Source organism: Myxine glutinosa, chromosome 7 (assembly GCF_964187855.1).
Source record: "Myxine glutinosa chromosome 7, kmMyxGlut1.1, whole genome shotgun sequence".
NCBI lineage: Eukaryota > Metazoa > Chordata > Myxini > Myxiniformes > Myxinidae > Myxine > Myxine glutinosa.
The window spans coordinates 37,489,414-37,501,628 of NC_136267.1; the positions used below are offsets into that span (position 1 = coordinate 37,489,414).

Consider the following 12,215-nt stretch of genomic DNA (forward strand, 5'->3'; position numbering starts at 1 on the left):
GAAAATGTTACTGTTGTGGAACGTATGAAGGAGGCTCAAAAGGAAGGAAAACTGAGGTACCACCAGAAGTGTAAAAATGATCTGTACAACAACTTTGTTGCAACCACCAAGAAGTCAGCTCAAGCATCAAAGGCAGAGAAAGAGTCATCAAAGTTGAAGAGAAGACGCACTACTTGTGAGTTCAGTTCATCAACTGGCTGCAGTTCTAGAAGATCACAGTCAGTTGACCTCCTGTATAAGGATGTATGCATTCTTTGCAACCAACCAGCCCAGCTCTACAAAAATAATCCAGCACAAGCTAGAAAGAAATACAGAGTGCCAGATAATTTGACTGCAGATACACTGAAGGCAAGCTTGCTGAAGACAGCACGGAGTCGCGGGGATGACTGGGGCACTGAAGTCACTGGACGCCTGGAAGGGATCAACGACTTGGTAGCAGAAGAAACACTGTACCATTTGCGATGCAAACTTATGTTTGCGAGAGGTGACAGTTTGTCCAAGACTGATGAGGAAGGAAAAAGGAAAAGAGGACAGAGGAGTATTGATGAGGAGCGAGAGGCAGTTTTTATTGAATTCTGCAAATGGTTAGACTCAGAATTAGAGCATGGGGTAATGAACATGGACCAAGTCCATGAAAAGCTGCAGGAGTTTGATCAGTCACCAGAGAAGAGCCTTTCTTATTCAAAGCATTGGCTAAAGATAAAACTTCTAGAGAAATACGAAGACACCTTGTATTTCACAACACAGGAAAGAAGGGCAGATGTACTCTGTCTCAAAGATGGCACCGACAATATTCTGCGAGTGCATCATGCTAATCTTGACCATGGAGATGAGAAGACTCAGATCATAAAGACGGCACTCAAGTTCATATCCAATGATATTGCCTTGATTGATTTAGGTCCAAAGTCATACCCCACCACACACAGTATGACTGACATCGATAGTCAGCTGACACTTGTTCCTGCAAGCCTTCAGATGTTCTTGAGACCGATTGTCAAGACAGACGAAAGAGTTGCCGTTTGGGGGCAGAATTTTATTAAGGCCTGTCGACCTCGGTCTGGAGTATTGCCACACCAAATGGGGCTTGCCATACAACTTGATCATAGATTTGGGTCAAAATGGATGCTCAACAAGTTCCACCGGCTGGGATACACTGAGTCTTACACGGAGACACAAAACTACAAATACTGCTTCCTTAATAGTAGGAGTGGAGATGATGTTCCAGATACTTCTGGCACTCTTGACACCATTGTGGAGGAAACCGATGAACAGATCAATGATGAGGTTGCGGTTGATGCTGCGCTTGAGGATCAATCAGTGATGACAGCCAAAGTGCCAGCCAGTGAAAGTGAATTGTCAAGTAATGATCAGGTGGTCTTTATGGAGGTTGGGGAAACAAACAATGCAGTCACTCAGTTTGTTGGAGACAATATAGATTTAAACATTGTCTCTATTCACGGAAACACTCCCTTTCACTCAATGGGTTGGATCGAAGTCACCTCTCCGGCACCACCTTTGCCAGATCCACAGACAACAGCAGCTTTCCCCCGGGTGAAGTTGAAGGCACTCGACAAAGCTAAGATCCTGAGAGGAACTGAAGTAAAGATTATTCCATTTACGAACAGGAAACAGATAGGAACGAACGCGATCATGTTTCTCCCCCTCGCTGAGCTTTCCTCCTCCCTGGCTCATGATCAGCCACTCCTCACTCCAGGTGACACACTCTGGGCAGCAGGGTGGGTGATCAAAGCCAACGATCCTGAGTTCCCACACTCCAACTGGAATGGCTGGATGAAGAGAATCCATGCTAATGATGCAAAGCAGAGCACACAGATCGAGTTCCTCCCAGTTATTGAAGGAGACCCTAATGACCTCAACACCATCTTCACCACTCTGAAAGAGTGCATACGGCGCGCTGGGGTCGCTATAGTGACCTTTGATCTTCCGATTTGGCTGAAGGCTGTGAATATAATAAAGTAGGCAAATCTACCCGTCATTCCAAGGTTGGGTGGTTTTCACCTGCTGAAGTCTTATCTTGGATCAATGGGTAACATCATGGAAGATTCTGGACTACTAGATGTGATCCAGTTGATCTATCCTAGAAGTACGACAGCCAACCACATCATGGATGGAGGATGTTTTGACAAGGCAATCCGTGTTCACCTCCTCATCGATGCAGCCATCTATCAACACATCATGAAACTTGCCTTCACTGAGGAGGAGCGTGGTGACATGAAGACCTTCATGGAGAAGGTGGCTGATGGGAAGATGGGAGTCAGACACTCAGACCCAGTAGTGCCAGTGTTTGAGCAAAGGTTTGAAGAAACCTTCAAACGACTCGCAAAAGGAGGAAGAACACCTGCACTCTGGGTGGAGTACCACCACATGGTAGATGTGATCAAGGTCTTTATCAGAACCGAGCGACTTGCAGACCACAATGGGTGCTACTTTGTGTGTAAATGTAAAAGTGAAAATATAAATGTTAACAATCAACTCAGAATCATGAAAAACCCTTATTTGACCCCTCATAAGTTACTTAAGGGCCGATTTAAAAAAATACAAATTCTCGAAAATAATTTTTTCGGTACCCGAATTCAACAGCTTTTTTTCTGGGTTTCCCACGGGAGTTGACCTTCAACATTATAACACATGTTATTACACACCTTTACAAACATATTGGTGAAGAAATTTTTTGGTAACAATTTAGTTAACAGATTTGTGAAATATCTCATAAAATGCCCTTACTAACAGCTTAAAATAGAGTAAGTGAAAACGTGAATGGAATGGTAATGCTATTATTCTACGAGCTATCCTCCACACTAACAGCCCCTGATAAAAAAAAACGGTTTGTTTTCATGCAATGCATATACAGTATGCAGTTACGAATACATTAAATCTAATAAGAATAAGATGGGGATGCTAAACCGACCTTTGAATGGCTATTAGGCCGGGTGTTGATTAAATCTAAGGGAAACCATGCAGTTAAGGATGTCGATTAAAATGAGACACTAACTTTTTATGATGTTAAAGGGAACATTGCATGTTCGTTATGCCATTGGCTAGGGCATGTTGAAGTGTGGCCTTGCTGAAGTCATGGGGCGTATGCAGGCAGATATGGAGGTAATCGTCTCGCTAAACTTGTTATGCATAATAAAACATAATTAAGATTTGATCATCAATTTCTAGTTCGTCATTATTATTGCAAAGTGGTGATTGTTAGGAAGAACTTCATGGTGGCTGTGAGTTCTATCAATAGGGATGTGATGATTTCAAAACTCTCGTTGATGAGGTTCAGATGGAGATTGTTCAGAAGCTCTAACTTTTGATCCAAGTTATGGAAGTCTTTGATGGTGTACAGTTCAGTTTATAAAATAAGCAGCCCAGGCTTGCCCGGAGCTGCAAATCTAAATGTAAATTACTGTCCCTTTCTCAAACTGTTTTTTTCCCTCCTCCATCGGAAAGAACCTTTGAGTCACAGCGACAACATGATGTGCCTTGATTCTGACAAGGTGCCACGTTCATTTTCTTTAGCAAATTGCCTTCCATCCAGTTTCCAGATGCCTCTCCAGCCGTGAACCGAACAGCGCTTGCACCATCTGGGAATGTGATCTCAAGGTGCCTGATGCGAATTCGAACAGCTGGGCTGCGGAGGACGACCATGATGGCTGTGTGCTGAAAGGTGACAGCAGGAACATCACCCTTTATTTGTATCTCCAACACACACACACACACACACACACACACACACACACACACACAATATATATATATACATACATATATATATATATTGTTGCGGTTTTGAGTTTGTACAATAAAGGTTAATTTTCCCCCTCATAGCTTAGTCACACTACAACACGTAGCCTCGCGATAGTTCAGTTATTTCTTAGTATGTGTAAGCATAGTCCTTTTCCTGTGTTAGTTTTGCGTTGAGTAGAAAAAATGAGAGTTAGGGCCCTTTCATTGCCTTATGCCGCCTTACGCCGCCTTATGCCGCTTTTGACTTTTGGCGCAAATTAACACGAGGCAGGCCTGACAAGTCGAGGCAAGACCGAAGGAGGGCGGAGGAGAAGCTGACGGTAAGGGCGAGCCGCCAATCAGGGCTCGAAGGGAGTGGCTGCGGCACAGCGTCACAAAGCGTGGTTAGAACATTCGAGAGGGCTAAGGGGGGTTGGCAATATAACCCGTTGCGCGAAGCCCCCACCCCAGTTATGGGAGAGGCGCTTGTGAGAGTCAAAGTGGTTCTGTGAGAGTGCAGTTCTGCGGGGTGATGAGCTTGCAAGTTGTGAGAAGGGCATGCGCTGGGGGTTGAGCTTGAGTAGTTCTGTGGAGGGAGGCGCTTGAACAAGTCTAGGTTCTGTGAGTGTTGAGCAAGTTACGAGTTCTGAGAGAAGACGCGCATGAACCAAGCTATAAGCGCTCTTACCAAATTGGACGCTCGGTTGAGCTTGAGGCAGAGCCTCCATTGGGTTACGCGAGTGATAGCGCGCTGGTAATTAACGCGCTGTGGAAAACCGCCAAGCCTGGCGAGAGACGCATACATTTCCCTCCCACCTGCCTACTGTGCCCTTTGTTCGAGAGACGCGCTGCAAGGATCCCTCCCACCGCCTGCTTGCCTTCATCGTGGGACGTGCTGTGACTGGGGAGAGCCATGCTGGGTGGGGCCATTCCTGGATGACCAAGTTCGGCCTGAACATCATCCTACCTTCATTTCCCCCTGTGAGTGTGATCGGGCCCGTGTCTGGGATTTTCATAAGACTGATTAAGACTGCTCTGTGTCCCTTTGACTTGTACATAATAGTGTGAATAATAATTAAGTCGTGTTCTTCCTTTATTCGACCGTTTCGTCCCTTCCATCATTGACTAAGCGTAGTACGAATAGAACCGCTCTAATCGGGTTCCAATACCAGAAAACTGCACGGACCACATGGTATGCAATCCGCTCGGTGTACTCAAATTACACGTGGCTCGTGCGAGGCTTGATTCCCCGCTTCCGCGGCGGCACAGGTATTTAGGTACGTGCGAGAATTGTCCCGAAACCCTACCTTGCGTTTGCCCGGGAGGGGCGCTTCAAGTCTCTCGGTTGCGCCGGCCCAAAAAGAACAAGGGGCTTAATCTCCCCTTGGTAAGAGTAGGAAGGGCGGCGAGAACCATAACAATATATATATATGTATATATATATAGATATATATAGATATATATATATATATATATATATATATATATATACATACATACATATATATATATATATACATATATATATATATATATATATATATATATATATATCTATATATATCTATATATATATATCTATATATATATATATATATATATATATATATATATATATATATATATATATATATATATATAACTGTGACAAATATCAGAAACTCCACACAATATGAGTAGGGTGCCTCATTTGCATAAAATATAGAATCGGAATAAATTAAACAAGTTATACGGATGTAGCTTCAGGACGATCTTTTATTTTCGACAAGCTTTCGGCCAAATAGGGCTTCTTCTCAGTCTCAGTCTTCCTCAAGTTCAACTGGAATTTTCGTTAAACTTGAGGAAGACTGAGAAGAAGGCCTATTTGGCTGAAAGCTTGTCGAAAATAAAAGATCATCCTGAAGTTATGCGTCCGTAATTTATTTAATTTCTTCCGAATATATATCTATATATATATACAGTGGAACCTTGACTTACGAGTTTAATTCGTTCTGTGACCGAGCTCGTAACTCAAATTGCTCGTATCTCAAATCAAATTTCCCCATTAAAATGCATTGAAATGCTATTAATCCGTTCCAGCCCGCCAAAAACCACACCAATTTTTTTTTAAATATACAGTATATATAAAAATATCTCGCGCTTTATATTTCACCTGTATGCAGCATACAAGTTGGCAGGATGGCCTGGACTGGAGGTACGCACACTTGACTCTAAAGTCTAAACTGTCCAGCCTGGGTTTGAATCCCGACCCAGCTATAACCTGTCATGGGTGAATCACAGGCAGGGTGATTCATCAATGTGTGTACCGCTAAACTGGGCGCCCCGTTTGCGTCCCATTAGTTGTTGGATGTTAAGGATCTCACCGTGTTTTCCACAAAGAGAAGGCGAGCTATCGCCGGCACTCTGAACAAGTTGTGGCCTGGCATGGCATGAACATGAAAACATGAACATGAACATGAAATGTTCGACATGAACATGAAATTTTCCGAAATAACCAAAATACGAAAACTAAAATGCATCGCTATACGACAGAGATACTGTACGTGCACGGCAAGATAACCACGTGACCAGAACCTACCTGGCGGCGTAAACTCGAAATAACCAAAATGCGAAAACTAAAATAGATCGCTATACGACAGAGATACGTACTGTACTTGAACGGCAAGGTAACCACGTGACCAGAACCCACCTGGCGGCGTGAACTCGAAATAACCAAAATGCGAAAAAAAAAATGCAGCGCTATACGACAGAGATACGTACTTGAACGGCAAGATAACCACGTGACCGGGTGGCGAAAGCTCGTAACTCGGATCTCGGCTCGCATCTCAAAGCAATAAACTGCCGGAGCGACGGCTCGTATCTCGAAAAACTCGTAAGTTGGGGCACTCGTAAGTCAAGGTTCCACTGTATATATAATATATTGTTGCGGATATGAGACTGTATATTTTTTTGATTGTGTAAATTATTATTATTGTTTATTCTGCGCCCCCTGCCTCCGGAGCTGTGTAAAGGTGAAAGGGCATCCCATAATTAGTCCACAAGCATACACGTCAGCCAATAATAGAATACCCCTGTTTGATAGTTATATCTTATTCTGTGTTTTAGAGTAAGGCTGTGTCTCCCATTAATTGAAGTACTCCATTGCACCAGTGAAAGAGAATAGATCCCCTTTCATTCCCATCCCCAAAATCTCCATTTCCTTTCACATCCCCTTTCGTCATTGCCGAGCCTCGATTGCCAATTACCTCCCCTCCAAAACCACCATTGAACAAGTGCTCGGGTCAGGGAAGAGGGGCGTGCCCGCCCGTCGTCATCAAGGGCGGAGCCAGAGGGTCGCATGACCAACCAGGGCCGAGGTGAGCACACCGATGGGCGTGTCCTGAAGGCCGGCGGCTTGATCGCTGGAGGCGCTATAAAGGCGCGCGCGCAAGAAGCGTGTGGGGGTCAGCAAGTGGCGTCGGTGGTCAGTTGGTTGCGTTGGTTGCGGTGAGGAGCCGGTGGTGGTGGTCAGTTGGTTGCGTTGGTTGCGGTGAGGAGTCGGTGGTGGTGGTCAGTGGTTGCGTTGGTTGCGGTGAGGAGTCGGTGGTGAGGAGTGAGTGGACCAAGAAAGAGTTGAGGGTTTGGACCAGACGAGCCTGTTGTAAGCCTGGAAGAGCAGCGGCGGCCACAGCAGCAACAACCCCCAACAGCCGCTTGGGGCCTGGACGGCGGTTTTGAGCAAGGCCGTGAAGGAACGGCGGCTGCTAAACGCGCCGATCGTGCTGCAGGACCCCCTTGGACCTTCCTCTCCCTCCAGCCATCCACCTCCTGCCTTTCCACCCTTCTTGTGTACGTGAGTTTGTTTTGTTTGTTCTGTCCCTGGGTTAATTAAGTCTGTATAAGCTAGTATTTGCACTGTGTCACCTGCGTCTTATGTGTTGTAAATAAACTTGATTGCTCCTTTTTGCTTGTGTGTGTACAATAAATCCAATTACTCTTCTGTCCGTCTTCTCGTTTTATTCCTTTTCCTCTTTGCATTTCGTCGTTTTAGTCTTTTCCCAGATTGGGCAGCTGCGGTGCGATACGGCCAAAGTTCTGGGTGAATCGGGTGAGTCGGGGAACAACTGTTCGGTCGTGGAGCCTTCGCTCGGCAAAGTAACATCTAAACCGCGATCAGTAACAATTGGTGTCGGGAAGTGGGATTGGACCCGAAGCGCGCTTCACGCGCTCGAAATTATTAACGGTGAAATTTGCTTTTGTTTTACAAAACCTGAATTTTGAAATCGCGCCATGGCTGGTCAAGGCGACGGGATGCCGGTGGGAGAGATAGACGGGGTAGAATCGACCCAGGACCTCGGGGAAATGTATGTGGATGAAAGAGAGGAGGAGAACATTGGCAATGTGGTTGAGGGGGTATCAGGCGCACAAAATGGCGTCCTTGCGCACGTGGGTGTAGCGGCACCAAATTTTGCCGCGCCCGCGACCGTAGCAGCGCCACTGGTGGATTGGAATCTTTTTATGATCCAAATGAAGGCCCTTATGGATGCTCAGAGTGAGCGATTGGAGGGCCAAATGGGGGTAATGAGGGACGAAGCGAGGGGTACCGGTGAGGGATTAGACAAGAAATTTGGGAAGTTAGACGATAAATTTGAGGGGTTAGACAACGGGATAAAAGAGGTGAAACATGGGTTAACGGGGGTGGAAAATAGAATGGCTGCCCAGGAGAATCAGTTAGAGGGGGTGAAAAATGGGTTTATGGGGTTAGAAAATAGGATGGAGGACAAATTGCGGGAAATAGGGGAACAATCTGCCCGGGAAATCAAACGAATGGGGAACCAGATAGAGGAGGTGCAAATCGGGTTAGAAAGTAAACTGGATGCTCAGAGGGATGAATTGGGACAGATGAGGGTGGCATCTACAAAAGAGATGGAGGAGATGAAAGAGGGGATACGACGAGGTGTAGGTGAGGAGGTTTCGGGGCTACGCGAGGAGGTAAAGCGAGGTGAGAAGCGTATGGAGAAAGAGGTGAGAAATGGGGCGGCAAAGTTACAGGGGGGAATAGAAGATCTGACTGAGGAGGTGGAACAGCTGACAGAGGGACAGACGGAGTTAGTGGAGCAGGTTCAAAGGAACACTGCGGTACTAGGAGGGTTAAAGGCGACACAAAAAGAAATTAAAAATGACTTAATAGCGACACAAAGGGAATGTCAGATGGTACGTGAGGGACTGACAATGAGGGTGGACGAGGTGACAGAGAAAATGGAGACAAAGGACCGGCAGGTGAGGATGCACATAGAGACGGTCACGGTAGCCTTAGAGGACAAACTTGAGGAGACGCACCGGGAAATAAAAGAGGTGAAGCAAAAATTAGAGGAAGTGGAAGAAGAGGTGAGTGAAATTAAGAAGAGACGGACAGAAACTAAGAGAGAAATAAAGGAGGAGGTAATGGAATTGGTACAAGGTCGGTGCTCAACTTATGATGTGCTGCTCACTAACCAAATAAAGAGTTTGCAGGTGGCAGAGGAGGTGCGACGACGAGGTACGGAGGTGAGTGGCAATGTATATGATGTGAGGAAAGCTTCAGTTGGCTTGGGGGTTGCTATGGATCCGGGTGTTCGTGAGAGGCCGTTGGTGAAGTGTGTGACAGGTCAGGTGTGCGAAAAAAGAGGTGTGCGAGAATGTCCGACCATGGGGTGTGTGAGGAAAAAGTGCGCGCCGACGAGTGAGTGTGCTGTCGAGAGTGAGTCGGTAGTAGTGCGTGTGCGAGGGAGCACATGGAAGCGCGGTGTGGTAAGTGTTACGGAGGAAGTAATGAAAGAGTGTGCGCAAGAGGATGCGCGAGAAAGGTGTGTAACGGACAGGTGCATGGGGAAAGAGTGCGCTGTCAAGAGTGAAGGAGAATGCACGCCTGTGGTGAGTGTTACAGAGGATGTAACGGGAGAGTGTGCGCAAGAGTGTGCGCGAGAAAGGTGTGTAACGGACAGGTGCATGAGGAAAGAGTGCGCTGTCGAGAGTAAGGGTGAGTGCGCTGTCAAGAATGGAGGTGAAAGTAGTGAGAGTGACACGGAGCGTGAGTTGGTTGTGACAGGTGAGCGAGGATGTACACCTGGAATGGAAGGATGCACACCTGGAATGGTAGAGCGTGTGTGGGAATGCACACTTGAGTTGGTCGTGAGGCACGTGGTTGGGTGTGCGAGTGAAAGCACACCTGTGATGGTCACAGAGGAGGTGACCGAGGAAGGGGCGCGAAGAGGTGTGTTGGTGAGGTGTGCGAGCGACGAATGTGTGCCAAGGTGTTCGGTGGTCAGGTGTGTGACCAAGTCGGTGAGCGGAATGAGTGTACCGAGGTGTGTAAGGAAAGGTACGAGGAGCATGGGAACAGCTGGTGGTATGAGCAAGAAAGGGGTAGCGTATGCATGTAAGCATGCAGGTGAGGCATCGACGGTAACCGGGTTAGCGGTTAGAGCGACTTTTAGCCGAGTCGGGCCCTCGGTGCGTGCCGGGCTTCGCGTGCCGCGAGAACCAGTGGGGATCCGAGCCACGGCGGGTTCGAAAGGACCGCCGTACGCGATCCACGCTGGGCCTCGCTTGGAACGGCCGTGTCCGTGCTCCACTAGGCGGAGCGGGCAGCTCGATAGGAAGGGTCGTCATGGCGACCACTTTTTGTTGAGACGTGCCGGCAGGTCGAGATCGGGACATTGGATGGCTCCACGCCGAGGTGGTGCGTGGGATCTCGGCCCGGGTAAGCCCCCGTCCCTGCCCCGAATGCGGGACGTATCCAGCCGCTGGCACAAAACAACCCGCATTCATTGCTCGGCTGTACGAAGCCGAGCTTTAGAAGGGAATTGGCGCACCGAGAGGATCTAATAAGTAGACGGGTGATGAGGATAGTGTTTTGGCCCCGAAATTAGAAAAAGGCAAAATTTGATGATTGGTACGGTAGAATTGGCAGTAAATGGAAAATTTTTGAATTGGTTGGAATTTGGACGAGCAAAATTGATAGTGGGACCTCCCCGATGTGGTGGGATGGCAAATCCACCATCCCTCACAGTGGGGGCAAATGCGCTATAGTTTATGGGGTGTATGGCAGTGGAAACTAGCCCGGGTGGGTTAGGATATGGTGTGTAGGGATCTAGCGAAGATGACATTAGGTAACGTTAAGGTTAGTTAGTGACTGATACCTGTAGTGGGGACGCAGGTAGTTTAGTGTGGATGATAATGACGTGGGAGCGCAATAGTTTAAAGGGACGACTGGGAAGCGCAAGTTTCAGAGGGGAGTAGTTAGCTGAGATGATGCCGTGTGTTTGAAGATTGAACAGGTGTGATTGAACAGGTGTGATTGCACAGGTGTGCAACTGAACAGGTGTGTGGAGCAGTGTATGAGTGAGTGATGGTGATGTGTGTTGTGTTGACCAACTGGTCCAGGAAGAGGAGGAGGGTGCAGGTGGCACCAGGTATGATTGCACAGGTGTGCAACGACAGGTGAATGGAGGACAGGTGTATGGAATAAATGGTATGGAGTATTGGAATGGATGGTCGTGGAGTGAGTATGGTGGAAACTATGGAGTGGAGTGGATGGTGCGATGGTGTGAATGGGGGAAGGATGGACCCCCATCACGAATACCCGGGGCGGGTAGTGTAAGCGTTAGGTAGAGGGTATAGGTAAATTGTGGTTGGATATTGGCATCTGTGGTGCGAGTGGAAGAATGATGTTTGGATGGGTGCATTAGTGTTGTGGAAATGGCTGGGCATGTAGCCTGTTAGTGTGTGTAGTTGGTTTGGGCACTCCACCACTGTGAGGATGTCGGCCAGGTGAGGCCGCAGGTGGGCTCTGGGAGCCGGTAGTAGTTGTGGATGGGGCCCGAGGATCCGGAGGACGGACCCGGGTAGCCCAGTGCCAGAGGGCACCGAGTGGGGTGACAGAGCCAGGAGGGGTCTTCCCCAGTTAGTTAGGTTAGGGTGAGGAGCTAGGTAAGCTCGGGTGGCAACTGCAGTGGTGGAGGTGTGCAGGTGGGTAGACCTGCTGGGAGAGCTACACGTCGCAGCCCAGAAATTGTGCGAGGGCACCGGGAGATGAATCGGGGGAGTGAGACCCCAAATTGAGAAGCACCACAGTTTGGTCAATGGGAATTGGTTGTTAGAACCCATAGTGTAAGTGGCCAATGGATTGGCGGGGAAAGACCCCGGGTAGTGTAAAGTGTGTTAATGTCATTTAGAAAGTAGTTAGGATGAAGTCTCCTCGCACCATCTGCATCCACTCACCTGAGGTGACAGGTACTCCACACCATGCCATGTTTAATTATTTTTACTATGCAAATGTTTTGGATTGTGAGACGCATCATGACGTGGGTGTGACATTGTGCTTGGTGTTCCATCTCTTCCTCCTTATGAGGATTGATGATGAATTTGGTGATGGCAAATTTTGAAGTAGAGGGATTGTGGAGACGAATTTGGTATAGGAGAAATATGGGGAAGACGTGACAGTAGTGACGAATTTG

At 47.5% G+C, this 12,215-nt stretch overlaps 1 long non-coding RNA gene across 1 annotated transcript in view; it reads left to right on the top strand.

Annotated features, from left to right (window-relative positions):
- Window positions 1-3,602: 3,602 nt before the first annotated feature.
- LOC144892805 (uncharacterized) overlaps window positions 3,603-12,215 on the top strand; it is a 64,404-nt gene continuing 55,791 nt past the window's right edge. The window contains exon 1 of the long non-coding RNA XR_013623955.1: window positions 3,603-3,679. This is a non-coding gene — a long non-coding RNA (uncharacterized LOC144892805). The remainder of the gene's footprint in view (window positions 3,680-12,215) is intronic.